The following is a 12,964-nucleotide window of genomic DNA, read 5'->3' as shown; positions in this document are numbered from 1 at the left end:
ATGGTAGGGAGGTTGGGGCGGGGAATGTGGAGCAGACCGGAGCCTCTATATAGAGCACTCGCCTCACAAGTGAGAGACTGGGTTTGATTCCCAGCAGGCGAACCGTGGACAAGTTTCCTTACGCCACACGCCTGATAACAATCCCTCAAGAAAAAAAAAGAATAATAAATAATAAATTGGCCACTTCAATCCACAACCCTTTGTGGGACGCTGCTGTGCGCAATTGGCTGCCGCGTTTCTTCCACAAATATACAGTCAATTCACTTTACAGCATATGCTGTGAAGCGCTTTGAGATGTAAAAAGCGCTATATAAAATGCAAGGATTATTATTACATTGCCTTCCCCTCACGTATGCATCAAGTTTCCTTGTAAATACCTATAAGATATACATCTGACTCTCAATGCTCAACACTTCCATGAAGTGGAACAAGCAGAACATTTTCCACTCAGCAACACGAAGATTCCTGCACTTGTTGAACACAAAGAATTGATTTAAAAAGGAAAGATGAGGGACTAGTGCAAAGGAAGGAGGAACTTCATTCCTGGATTCTACTTTACTTGTATATGCAGGGAAGAGAATGATACACAAGCTCAAATGTTATCCTTCAGCATAATTAATAACCTTTTACCACCCCGTCTTACAGGAGAGTTGATAAATGTATTTGGTCTTAATTTCAATATATAATTATCTTCTTTCTTATTTTTGCGAACTACATTGCAACGTAGTGGTAACCATTAATAATCTGCTCTCCTACAGTAATTCATCTTTTGTTGAAGCAGTTAACCTTTCCAGATTACGGTGACTTGACGTGTGAATCATCACACAGGGAATTAAAATATATATTTATTGACATTTACAGAAATAGAAGCAAAAGGTACCAGCGTGTAGCAATATTACTACTGAATGTGTTGAAAGCTACAAGAGCTAATTAAGCTGATCCCAGTGCTGATCCCAGCTTTTGCTAAGCTAATTCTGATAAAGTTTCTGTTTATTCAGCAGGAAACACTAGTAATATACACATCTGCACAGACTGGGAAGAATTGACTGCATGAGCATTTCAAGATCAAAAACACTTATTAGCTTTTAATATGCACAAATAATAGATAAATTGATTAAAAGAGGTTGTGGCCATACCAGTTAAGGGCTGTAACAATGGAGATATTCCATAGCAGAAAAATAAGAATGAACGAGTTCAAACATTAGATTGTCATGTACTATGGAATAATAATATTCCTTGCATTTTGATATAGTGCCTTATCTTGTCATTGAAATGTCTCAAAATGCTTCACAATATTTTTATTGTAAAGTGTAGTGAATAGGAATTTTGTAGGCAAACACATATCCAAATTTGTACACTTCAATGTCCAATGGGCAATTTTATCCAGAGGTTTGTTGGCCAGGACACCAGGGGAAAACCCCTTCTCTTTTAGAATAATGCCATGGGATATTTAATGTCCACCTGATCAGGCAGAAGGGACATTGGTTTAGCGTCTCATCCAAAGAGCAGCACTTCAGTTAATGCAGCGATAAGAAAAAAAATGTTTTAGAGTTAAGGTTTCCGTTGACTTTTTAAGCCACAAAAACTGGGGGCGCAGTCAGGCTGATCCATTACAATTACCCTCCCATAGTTATTCAACCACAAAATATACAGTCAATTCACTTTACAGCATATTCTGTGAAGCGCTTTGAGACGTCCCGAAGACGTGATAAGGCTCTATATCAAATGCAAGGATTCTTCTTCATCACTGTCCTTAGAAGCTAGAGAAATTTGTTGACCAGGCTTATTATTTAACATGGTAACTTATTAATTACACTTTAATCTTTCCATAGTACATAAAAAACTTATTCACCACATTGAGTCCTGTAGCTCAGTGGTTAGAGCACTCGCCTTGCAAGCGAGACACCTGGGTTCAATTCCAGGCAGGGGGCGAAACCTTGGGCAAGTTTCCTTACTCCACACAGAGCCTAATAATAATCCCTCCAAAACCAAACAATAATAAATTGGTCATTTTTAATCCACGACTGTTTGTGGGACATTGCTGTGTGCAATTGACTGCTGCGTTTCGCACACAAATATACAGTCAATTCACTTTATAGCATATTCTGTGAAGCGCTTTGAGACGTTTCGAAGACATGAAAAGTGCTATATCAAATGCAAGGATTATTATTATTATATTATAATTCCTTCCACTAGATCACGTCATTGTTAATTTAGCTCAGCTGCTAAGGGGTCCTGAATTGCAAGGTAAAAAAGACAATTCTGTGAAATTTCATAGGAATACAAAAGTGATTGAAAAAAACCCTGCAGGATATAAATTTAACATTAAAATCTGCATTATTTAACAATTGACATTTGCCAAGGTCCCAGCAGGTCTGCACTGAGTGTTCCATTGAGTTTTTGAATAGCTAAATCGAAAACTACTGCCTCTAATCTCGCTGTTAACCAGATGTTAGCCAGTGATCCGGTTTCTTTGGGAAAAAGATAATTAGCATTAGATTAATTACTTTTAATGGAAATTAATCATGCATTTGCTTCGCTGTGGGAAAAAGGGAAAAATTTTATTCATTTGAATTCCTGAAGTGGAATAATTACCGATTGGATGATGCTTTTTACTTAGGTGGTGGAGTAAATGGACTGTCACGCATTGAAGGCAACTTCAACCTGCACTTCAACCCCTTCTGCTCTCTCTCCATTGACTTCTCCTATCTTCTCTCTTCTCACAACATTCCCTCCACACCCACTCCGACACCCACGTTGATGGCCACCCATTTGATTATCTCGGACCTCACCATCACTGACAAAACCATCTCGGACCATTACTTCATCTCTCTTAAGTCCTCAATCCCTTTCCCTACCGCCACCCAACACACTTCCATCTCCTACCGCCCCTGGAATAAAATCTCCTACCCTCCCCCATTGCCTTGGAGTCATCTGAATTCTTCCCCTTCTGGGTTTCCTTCCGCAATAACCTAACCTCTTCAGTCACTCTCCTCCACAACTCCCTCTCCAACACTCTCGATGCCCTTGCTCCCCTCACTTTCCAAACTTCCTCCTACTCATGGAAGACACCCTGCTCCCTCAAGGCACAGGTGCGTGCTGCCGAACATATCTGGCTCAAATCTAACTTAACAGTCCACCTGCAGATCTGGCTGGACCTTATCAAAACTTTCTGCTCTGCACTCGCCTCTGCTAAATCGTCGTTTTACTCCAAGACATTCTTGGAAGCCAAGGACAACTCCAGGCTCCTCTACTTCATTACCAACCAGCTCCTCCGCCCACTCTCTCACACCTTCCCCATCCTCTCCTCCAACGCCAATTGCGAGGAGATGCTGGAATTCCTCAAAACCAAAGTCGAGGGGATCCACTCAGCTGCCTCTGCCCTTCCAAATACTACACCCTCCCCATCTCTCTCTCACATCCCGGCCCCTACCCATCCCTCCCTCCACACCTTCAAACCTGGCTCCCACTCCTCTCTCACCACCAATAACCCACATGAAACTGACCACCTGCTCCCTCGACTCCATCCTTACCCCTCCCCTTACCTCCCAGCTCCACCTCCTTGACCCTCTACTCACAGACATCATAAACCTCTCCCTGTCCACTGGTACTGTACCCACCCCTTTAAAAACGGCTGTCATCACCTCCTATCCTGAAAAAACGCTCCTTGGAATCATTCGTGATCCATCCCACCCCATCTCCAACGTCCCTTTCCTTTCTAAAGTCTTGGAATGAAACGTTGCTTCCCAGTTTTGTTCCTTCCTCTCCTGCCACTCCCTTCACGAACCGCTCCAATTGGGTTTCTGTGCCGCCCACATCACAGAAACATCTTTGGTCAAAGTGACAAATTATATTTTGTCCATCTGTGTCTAGGGCTCCCTCTGCCTCCTCGTCCTCCTTGACCTCTCTGCTGCCTTTGACACCGTTGACCACTCGATCCTCATCCACCGTCTCTCCTCTCACCTCAACCTTGATGGTTCTGCCCTTGACTGGTTTAGATCGTACCTCTCACACCGTCTCCACTCCATTTTCATAAGCGGCTTCTTTAGCCCCCGGACTGTCTCGTGTGGTATTCCTCAGGGCTCTGTCCTTGGTCCACTCCTCTTCAATATTGATATGCTCTTTCTTGGTGACATCATCTGCAGAAATGGGGTCAACTTCAACATGTATGCGGATGACACACAACTCTATCTCTCTGCCTCCACCCTTGACTTCAGGACCACTGCTGTACTGACAGAATGTCTATCAGACATCAAGTCCTGGATGAGAGCTAACTTTCTACAGCTGAACATCAACAAGAGCAAGGCCTCCCCAATTGGCTCCCAACAGCATCTCCACTCATCAGGCACTGACAGCATAACTGTCCAAGGATGCACACTCTACCTTAATAAGCCAATCCAGAAACTTACTCTCTTGTTTGACCCTCAACTGTCCTTTCTACTCCACATCCGTGCCATAACCCGCTCTGCCTTCCCCACCTCTGCAACATTGCCTGGCTCTGCCATTGTCTAACACCGCAGGCCGCTGAGACGCTCATACACGACTTCATTACATCCAGGCTTGATCATGCAAACTCCCTGCTTGTCGGCCTCCCCAACTCTTCCCTCCATAGGCTGCAGATCGTCCAGAACTCTGCGGCCCGTGTCCTCTCCAGCTCAAGGCTCCGTGACCCTATCACCCACATCCTCGCCCAACTCCACTGGTTTTCCATTGCACCGAGGATACAGTTCGAGATTCAGATCCTCACTTTCAAAGCCCTGGCATGGCCTTGCTCCCTCCAACCTCTGCGACCTCCTAATCCCCTACCAACCTGCTCGCTTCCTCCACTCAGTGGGTTCCGGCCTGCTTCACGTCCCCCGCCTCGCCGCCTCACCATTGGCCGGCGGGTCTTCAGCCACTCTGCCCCCACCTTCTGGAACTCCATCCCGCAGTCCCTCCACCTCACCCCCTCCTTTGCCTCCTTCAAGACCAATCTCAAGACTCTCTTTGTCCGTGGGTTCGGTCACCCTCCTTCCCCTCTTGCACTCCACCCTCCCCAATGCCGACCGCCAGCTTGGGTCCGAAACATTGACTATCCAGTGCCTTGCGACGTCCTCCCGACATGTTGGTGAGTCAATGTCCCAGTTCTAGCTGTTCCTTCAGGGAGGGCGGAGGTGATTGTTTTTTCTCTTTAGCACTGTAAAAATTTACCAGATATTTGGGCATAGAAGACCTGACACTTTTAATGTTAAATTATCCTGACATTTCTTGTCATTTCGATGCTCATTAAATAATGAAACAGATAAAAAGAAAAGAGTCGGCAAATGAAAACCAGAGAATACAATACAGGAAATTATATAGTTCACCTGTGAAAATAAGGAACCGAGTCACACAAATGGGGACAACTTTTAATGAAATCCACCACACCGAACCATGGGAATCCTTGTTTACTATAATTTCCTTCCTGACCAGACCAGAGATCTCACAGGAATTCTATTAAGAAATCCTGCAAATTTGACCTCAATATTCTAAAGGATACCATTTCTGCAGCATCTGTTTTGATGCCATGTATCTTTCCATGTATCAAAGCTTTAGCCCATTGAGTTATGTCAGAAGATGGCTTAGTCAGAGAAGAATGAACAAGATTGTGTTCCTTTATTACAGCTTTTAGTATTATTTTACTTATTGGAATGAACAACATTAAATTACAAACCGCACATATCTACATTACTAACATGGATTTAAAGACTGCTGACGATCTAAACTCTTCTTTTTGAATAGTGAAAAAACAAACACACAAATAAAAACATTTGGTCACTCAATCCACAACTGTGTGTGGGACACTGCTGTACACAATGGGCTGCTGTGTTTCACCCACAAAATACACGGTCACTATATTTTACAATATATTCTGTAAAATACTTTGAGACGTCTCAACAATGTTTAATGCGCTATATCAAATGCAAGGATTATTATTATTATTAGTGCCACGGAGAGCTTAACATCCACCCAAACGGGAAGTTGGGGTCTCGGTTACCAACCCATCCAAAGGCCAGCACCTACAACAATGCAGCATTCGCCCAGCACTGCACTGGAATGTCAGTCCAGACTGTGAGCTCTAAATGGACTTGTACTCACAACTCCTGGTGCAAAAGTTGGAGTGCTATCAACTGACATGTAGGTATTTACTATAGAATGCAAAGTAAATCGTATAAGGTAACTGCCTGTATAACAGCTGTGTTTTCTTAAAAGAATATTTTTCACCAGTGATAGAGATATCTGGTGCATCACAAATAGAACATAAGAACATAAGAATTAGGAGCAGGAGTAAGCTATTCGGCCCCTCCAGCCTGCACCACCATTCAATAAGATCATGGCTGATCTATTCTAACTCCACCTACCCGCCTTATCCCCATATCCCTTAATCCCTTTGTCCACAAGATCAATCTCAGTCTTGAATATGTTCAAGGACTGAGCATCTACAGCCCTTTGGGGTAGAGAATTCCATATATTCACTACCCTCTGAGTGAAGAAGCTTTTCCTCAACTCAGTGCGAAAGGGCTTACCCCGAATTTTAAGACTGTGACCCCTGGTTACAGTTTCTCCAAACAGGGGAAAAAGTCTCCCACTATCTATTCTGTTGTGCCCCTTAATAATCTTATAGGTTTCTATAAGATCACCTCTCATTCTTCTATATTCTAGAGAATATAGGCCTAAATTGCTCAACCTATCCTCATAACTCATCCCCTCATCCCTGGTACCAACCTAGTGAACCCACGTTGTACCCCCTCCAAGGCGAGTACATCCTTTCTTAAATAAGGAGACCAAAACTGCACACAATACTCTCGGTGCGGTCTCACCAGGGCCCTATACAGTTGCAGCAAGACTTCCCTACTCTTATATTCTAACCCTTTTGTAACAAATGCCAACATACCGTTAGCTTCCTAGCTGCTTGCTGTACCTGCAAACTAACTTTTTGTGACTGGTGTACAAGGACACCCAAGTCCCTCTGAACGCTAACACTATCTAGTCTCTCCCCTTCTAAAAAATAATCTGCTCTACTGTTTTTGCCACCTAGGTGGATGACTTCACACTTCCCTACATTATACTTCATCTGCCACCTATTTGCCCACTCACCTAGCCTATCTATATCTCGTTGCATTTTTTTAATGTCATCCTCGGTGTTTACTCTCCCTCCTAGTTTAGTGTCATCCACGAATTTGGATATATTAAGTTCAATGTCCTCATCTAGATCGTTGATGTAGATTGTAAATAGTTGAGGCCCAAGCACTGCCTTGTGGCACTCCATTAGTCACATCCCGCCAATCTGAGAAGGACCCGTTTATCCCTACTCTTTGTTTTCTTCCCATTAGCCATTCTCCAATCCATGCTAATATATTCCCCTTAATTCCATGGGCCCTAATCTTGTGAATCAACCTTTTATGCGGTACCTTATCGGATGCCTTTTGAAAATCTAAATACACTAGATCCACTGATTCCCCCCTATCTAATCTACTTGATATGTCCTCAAAAAAATCTAAAAGATTTGTTAAGCATGACTTCCCTTTTGTAAAGCTATGTTGACTCTGTCTAATCATATTGTGATCCTCTAAGTATCCCACTACGATATCCTTAATTAAGGATTCTAGAATTTTCCCTACCACCGATGTCAGACTAACTGGTCTATAATTCCCCATCTTTTCTCTCCCACCTTCTTAAATAGTGGTGTGATGTTTGCGATCTTCCAATCAATGGGAATCATTCCAGAATCCAAAGAATTTTGGAAGATCAGACACAAGGCCTCCACTATCTCATGAGTTACCTCTTTTAAAACCCTAGGATACAAACCATCAGGTCCAGGGGACTTGTCATTTTTTATGCCAACAATTTCCCTAGCACCAGTTCTTTGTTAATGTAAATTTCTTTAAGTTGCTCCCTGTCATTAGCCCCTTAGTTCATCTCTATTTCTGGTAAACTTCTTGTGTTTTCGAACGTGAAGACAAAAGCAAAGTATTTATTTAGGGACTCTGCCATATCCTTATCCCCCATTATAACTCCTCCTGTCTCTGCCTGTAATGACCCACATTTACTTTTGTTAGCCTATTCCTCTTAATGTATATATAAAAACTCTTACAATCTGTCTTAATGTTCCTAGCTAGCTTGCCCTCATAATCCATTTTCTCACTCTTAGTGAGCTTTTTTGTTTTCCTTTGTTGGTCCCTAAAACACTCCCAGTTCTCGGGTTTGCTTCTCTTTTTGGCAGATTTATAGGCCTTTTCTTTTAGTTTTATACTTTCTCTAACTACTCTAGTTAGCCAAGGATGAACTGCTTTCCCTGTGGTACTCTTATTCCTCAAAGGAATATGTGACCGCTGAGAATTTTGCACTACCTCTTTAAACGTTTGCCACTGTTGGTCTATTGTCATATCCATTAATCTAATTCCCCTGTCTATTTTAGCTAATTCTTCCCTCATACCTGCAAAGTTAGCTGTATTTAAATTTAAGAGTGTGGAGTCCTGTAGCTCAGTGGTTAGAGCACTCGCTTTGCAAGTGAGAGACCTGAGTTCAATTCCAGGCAGAGGGCGAAACCTTGGGCAAGTTTCCTTACTCCACACAGAGCCTAATAATATTCCTCCAAAAAAAAAAACAATAATTAAATTGGTCATTTTCAATCTACGACTGTTTGTGGGCATTGCTGTGCGCAATTGGCTGCCGTGTTCGCCCACAAATATAGTCAATTCACTTTACAGTATGTTCTGTGAAGCGCTTTGGGACGTCCTCCCGACGTGAAAAGCGCTATATCAAATGCAAGGATTATTATTATTATTATTAAGACCCTTGCTTCGGATTTGACTACATCACTCTCTAACTTAATACTAAATTCTATCATGTTATGATCACTCTGCCCAAGAGGAGCCTTAATATCTATATTACCGACTAGCCCTGTTTCATTACACAAAACAAGGTCTAGGATGGCCTGTCCCCTAGTTGGTTACTCAGCATACTGTTCCAGAAAGCTCTCTCTCATACATTCTATAATATGCTCACACAGTAAGTTTTAAAATCATTGCGAAGAAGCATCTTGAAACCCAGTTCAATATTCAGCACAAGTGTGCGACATACACTAAATCAGATGCCAGTAAGTCACACATACCTAAAGCAAACAGGATATTCTACAAATTACTCAGTGTGAAACATAATATGTCTTCACTGGCTGTTGTCTCTTGCTCATTATCTTTCACACTGTTCTCCATTCCATCGCCAGAAAGGGAACGGTCTGCAATGGAGTCTAATCGGAAATGTTTCTTCAGATCAGTGGACAGTGGAGTCCTGTAGCTCAGTGGTTAGAGCGCTCGCCTCGCAAGAGAGAGGACCTGGGTTCGATCCTGGCCGGGTAAAATGTTGGGCAAATTTCCTTCCTCCACGCGCCTCTGTTTACCTAGCAGTAAGTAGGAACCCGGTTGTTAGTCGATTGGTGGATCGCTTTTCCGGGGATAATAATCCCTCCAAAAAAAAAAATAATTTGGTCACTCAATCCACGACTATTTGTGGGACACTGCTGTGTGCAATTGGCTGCTGCATTTTATCCACAAATAATAATCCCTCCAAAACAAAAAAATAATAAATTGGTCATTTTCAATCCACGACTCTTTGTAGGACGCTGCTGTGCGCAATTGGCTGCAGCGTTTCTCCCGCAAATATATGGTCAATTCACTTCACAGTCTATCTTGTGAAGCGCTTTGAGATATCGAGAAGATGTGAAAAGCACTAAATCAAATGCAAGGATTATATTATATAATATACAGTCAATTCACTTTACAGTATATTCTAGAAAGCGCTTTGAGACGTCTAGAAGACGTGGTAAAGTGCTGTATCAACTGCAAGGATTATTATTATTATATATTATGGGATTATATAATCGCTGAAGATAATTTTCTGAGAATGTGAGGCAACAAGCTTTGGTAGCTGCTGTGTCAAATCGATGTGCGTGCATTAGTTGCGTGCTCAATTCATGAAGCCAGATAGCTACTGAGCAGTTTCATACCCACATTTCCTCATTTGGATTGTAGACCTGGACACTTGGAGAACCTCCCTTCTCATTTCGAACAGTGCCACGGGATCTTTAGCATCCACGTGAAGAACAGAGTAAACATCATTCACCTTCAAGGACCTTTGCCTTAATATATCACCCAAAGCACGGATGGATTGAAACAGGGTCATTTAGATGTGTAGTTTATGAAGGTATCACAAGCCACTGACTAATGACATGTAAAATTAATCAATAATTCAGTGGCAGCAATCCAAGTCAGTACTAAAACTGCCAAACAGTTGTGGAGAGTCATCATCACCACCCTGTCAGTGAAATTAATTTGAAAATACTGTAAAGCGTTGTCATATTCTTTACCATCTGTTTTCAGATTGTTTACAAGCTTCAATTGGCTGGAATTCAAGAAAGGCCTTGTAATAGATCAACCAAGCAGTCCGACACTTTTCAGATATGCAGTTCTCTGCAATAGTTACAGTTTTACTTAATACACTTCAATAATACTTTATCTCTGAGCCAATAATTTATCTCCACCTTAATATCAATTGCCATACACCTTATCTTTACTTCAAATAAATACAAACAGTGGAGAAAAGATAAGTATTGATCAATCTACGGATACCAAGCGCAGAAGGATACACTATTTCAGTGGTTATGGATACATTTTTGTTGCTAAGTATAGGCAAGTAACTACTAAAATAAAATAATAATAAAAATAATATAACAACCCTTGTATTTGATATAGTACCTTATCATGTTGTCAAGGCATCTCAATGCGTCTCATGGGATTTTACTCAAATTATTATCATTACAAAAGAACTCACCGTTAATATTGCTTGACTCGTTAGTTCTGACTAATTCCTGAGGACTTTTAAGCTACCTTGTATTTCAAGAACTAATGAAATAGTTTCACGAATATACAACTAAAAAGTATTTTCATAAACAACATGCCTTAGAAGAAGTCTTGCCATTAGTTACAGAATTCATTGACTTTAAATTAAAAATACATTTCCTTGTTTATTTGCTGTTGCCATTAGTAATATACAACTCCAGGCTCCAAATGATATCCAATCGTATCACCAAACCCTCTATTTTATTTTACACGTCATGCCTGATTCACCAGTTTTTCAATCACGGAAAATCTTTGAATCCAGTTTCTATATCTTTTCTTCATGATTACTTCTCAGTTATCTATTCATCTCCCTTTAAAACATCCCAGCTGTTTTTTTACATCTAAAGGCCTCCAGGAGGAGTGCATTCCACACTATAATAATAATTCTTGCATTTGATACAGTGCTTTTCACGTCTTCAAGACGTCTCAAAGCGCTTCACAGAATAGACTGTAAAGTGAATTGACAGTATATTTGTGGGCCGGGAATTGAACCTGGGTCTCTCGCTTTAGCTATCACAACCATTTGTTTGAGGAAATGCTTTCACTTATATAACTAGTTAAAGCTTTCATTTTTAGGACTCTGTTCTGCTGTTTTGAATCACTCTACCAGAGGAAAAGTCATCCCCTACCTAGCTCGTCAATTCCTTTCATTGTTTCAAATACCTTAATTACATTATCCTGTAACTTCCTCAACTCTTGGGAGTTTAACGAATATTTATTCAGTATCTCACCATGCCTGTGGAGTCCTGTAGCTCAGTGGTTAGAGCACTCGCTTTGCAAGTGAGAGACCTGAGTTCAATTCCAGGCAGAGGGCGAAACCTCGGGCAAGTTTCCTTACTCCACACAGAGCCTAATAATAATCCTCCAAAACAAAAAACAATAATAAATTGGTCATTTTCAATCTACGACTGTTTGTGGGACATTGCTGTGCGCAATTGGCTGCCGCGTTCGCCCACAAAATATATACAGTCAATTCACTTTACAGTGTGTTCTGTGAAGCGCTTTGGGACGTCCTCCCGATGTGAAAAGCGCTATATCAAATGCAAGGATTATTATTATTATTATGCCAAAGACACTTTTATATTAGATATTATAAACCAGCAAAATAATGCTGTATGTTTTCCAAGGCTAGTAAACAAATTAAAAGATGACATTAATTAAAAGATGACACTTGTAGTACATTATAATGCATTCAATGTAATCATCAATTCCTTTGGATGAGATGTTAAACTGAGGTCCCATCCGCCTGTTGATGTGGACATCAAAAATCCATGGCACTATTCAAAAAAGAAAAAAGTTGCTCCCTGTCCTGGCCAACAATCCCTCAGATAAAACTGTAGCACATTGTGTGTGCAAATTGGCTGCTGCATTCACTTATAAATTCCCAGTCACTGCACTTTCCAGTAAATTCTGTGACACAATAAGATACTATATCAAATGCAAGAAATAATTATTATTTGCCAGACTGGTTATGAAATAGGTTAATAGTTTCTGAAGAAATTTGAGACATTTCAACGATGTGATAAACCATCATATCAAATGCAACGATTATTATTATTAGATGTTGCAAATTTGACCGCAACATTGCACTTTGAGTTTTTCCAGATACAGTTTCACTTGTCTTGGTGACTATCAGGGTTAATTTGGCATTGGTTCTAAACTGCTCCTTTTAGATTAGACATGAGGTATAAGAGGCATTATAATAAGCAACAACATTTATCCCATCACTGAGCAGCTAAGTTATCTGGAATGAAAACATGTCTTGGTATCTTCATTATCATGTCCGCAAAGCCTGTTGGGTGAGGTACAAAAGATTTGTTCAGTGCTTGTCAAAGGCATTTATGGTGAGCATCTGTAAATACTTCAAGGAAAGCAACAGAGGCTACTTATTATCATACCCAGGTTTATCAAACGGAGACAAAGAAAGGTACAAACCACAGCTTAAAAAGTAATTGAACTAGATCATAAATAAGTTAGGATGTTTTAAGCAGCTTGATTAAAATCAGGCTGTTCTGCATGTGACTTTTTCTTGCAGAATCTATCAAAAT

The 12,964-nt window shown here is 41.0% G+C and overlaps 1 long non-coding RNA gene across 1 annotated transcript in view; it reads right to left on the bottom strand.

Annotated features, from left to right (window-relative positions):
* LOC103186170 overlaps nucleotides 1-12,964 on the bottom strand; it is a 28,591-nt gene that overhangs the window by 6,295 nt on the left and 9,332 nt on the right. Inside the window, exon 2 of the long non-coding RNA XR_488716.2 lies at nucleotides 4,006-4,139. This is a non-coding gene — a long non-coding RNA (uncharacterized LOC103186170). The remainder of the gene's footprint in view (nucleotides 1-4,005; nucleotides 4,140-12,964) is intronic.

This window comes from Callorhinchus milii, unplaced genomic scaffold (assembly GCF_018977255.1).
Source record: "Callorhinchus milii isolate IMCB2004 unplaced genomic scaffold, IMCB_Cmil_1.0 Scaffold3, whole genome shotgun sequence".
Lineage (NCBI taxonomy): Eukaryota > Metazoa > Chordata > Chondrichthyes > Chimaeriformes > Callorhinchidae > Callorhinchus > Callorhinchus milii.
This window is presented reverse-complemented; position numbering and strand designations above follow the sequence as displayed.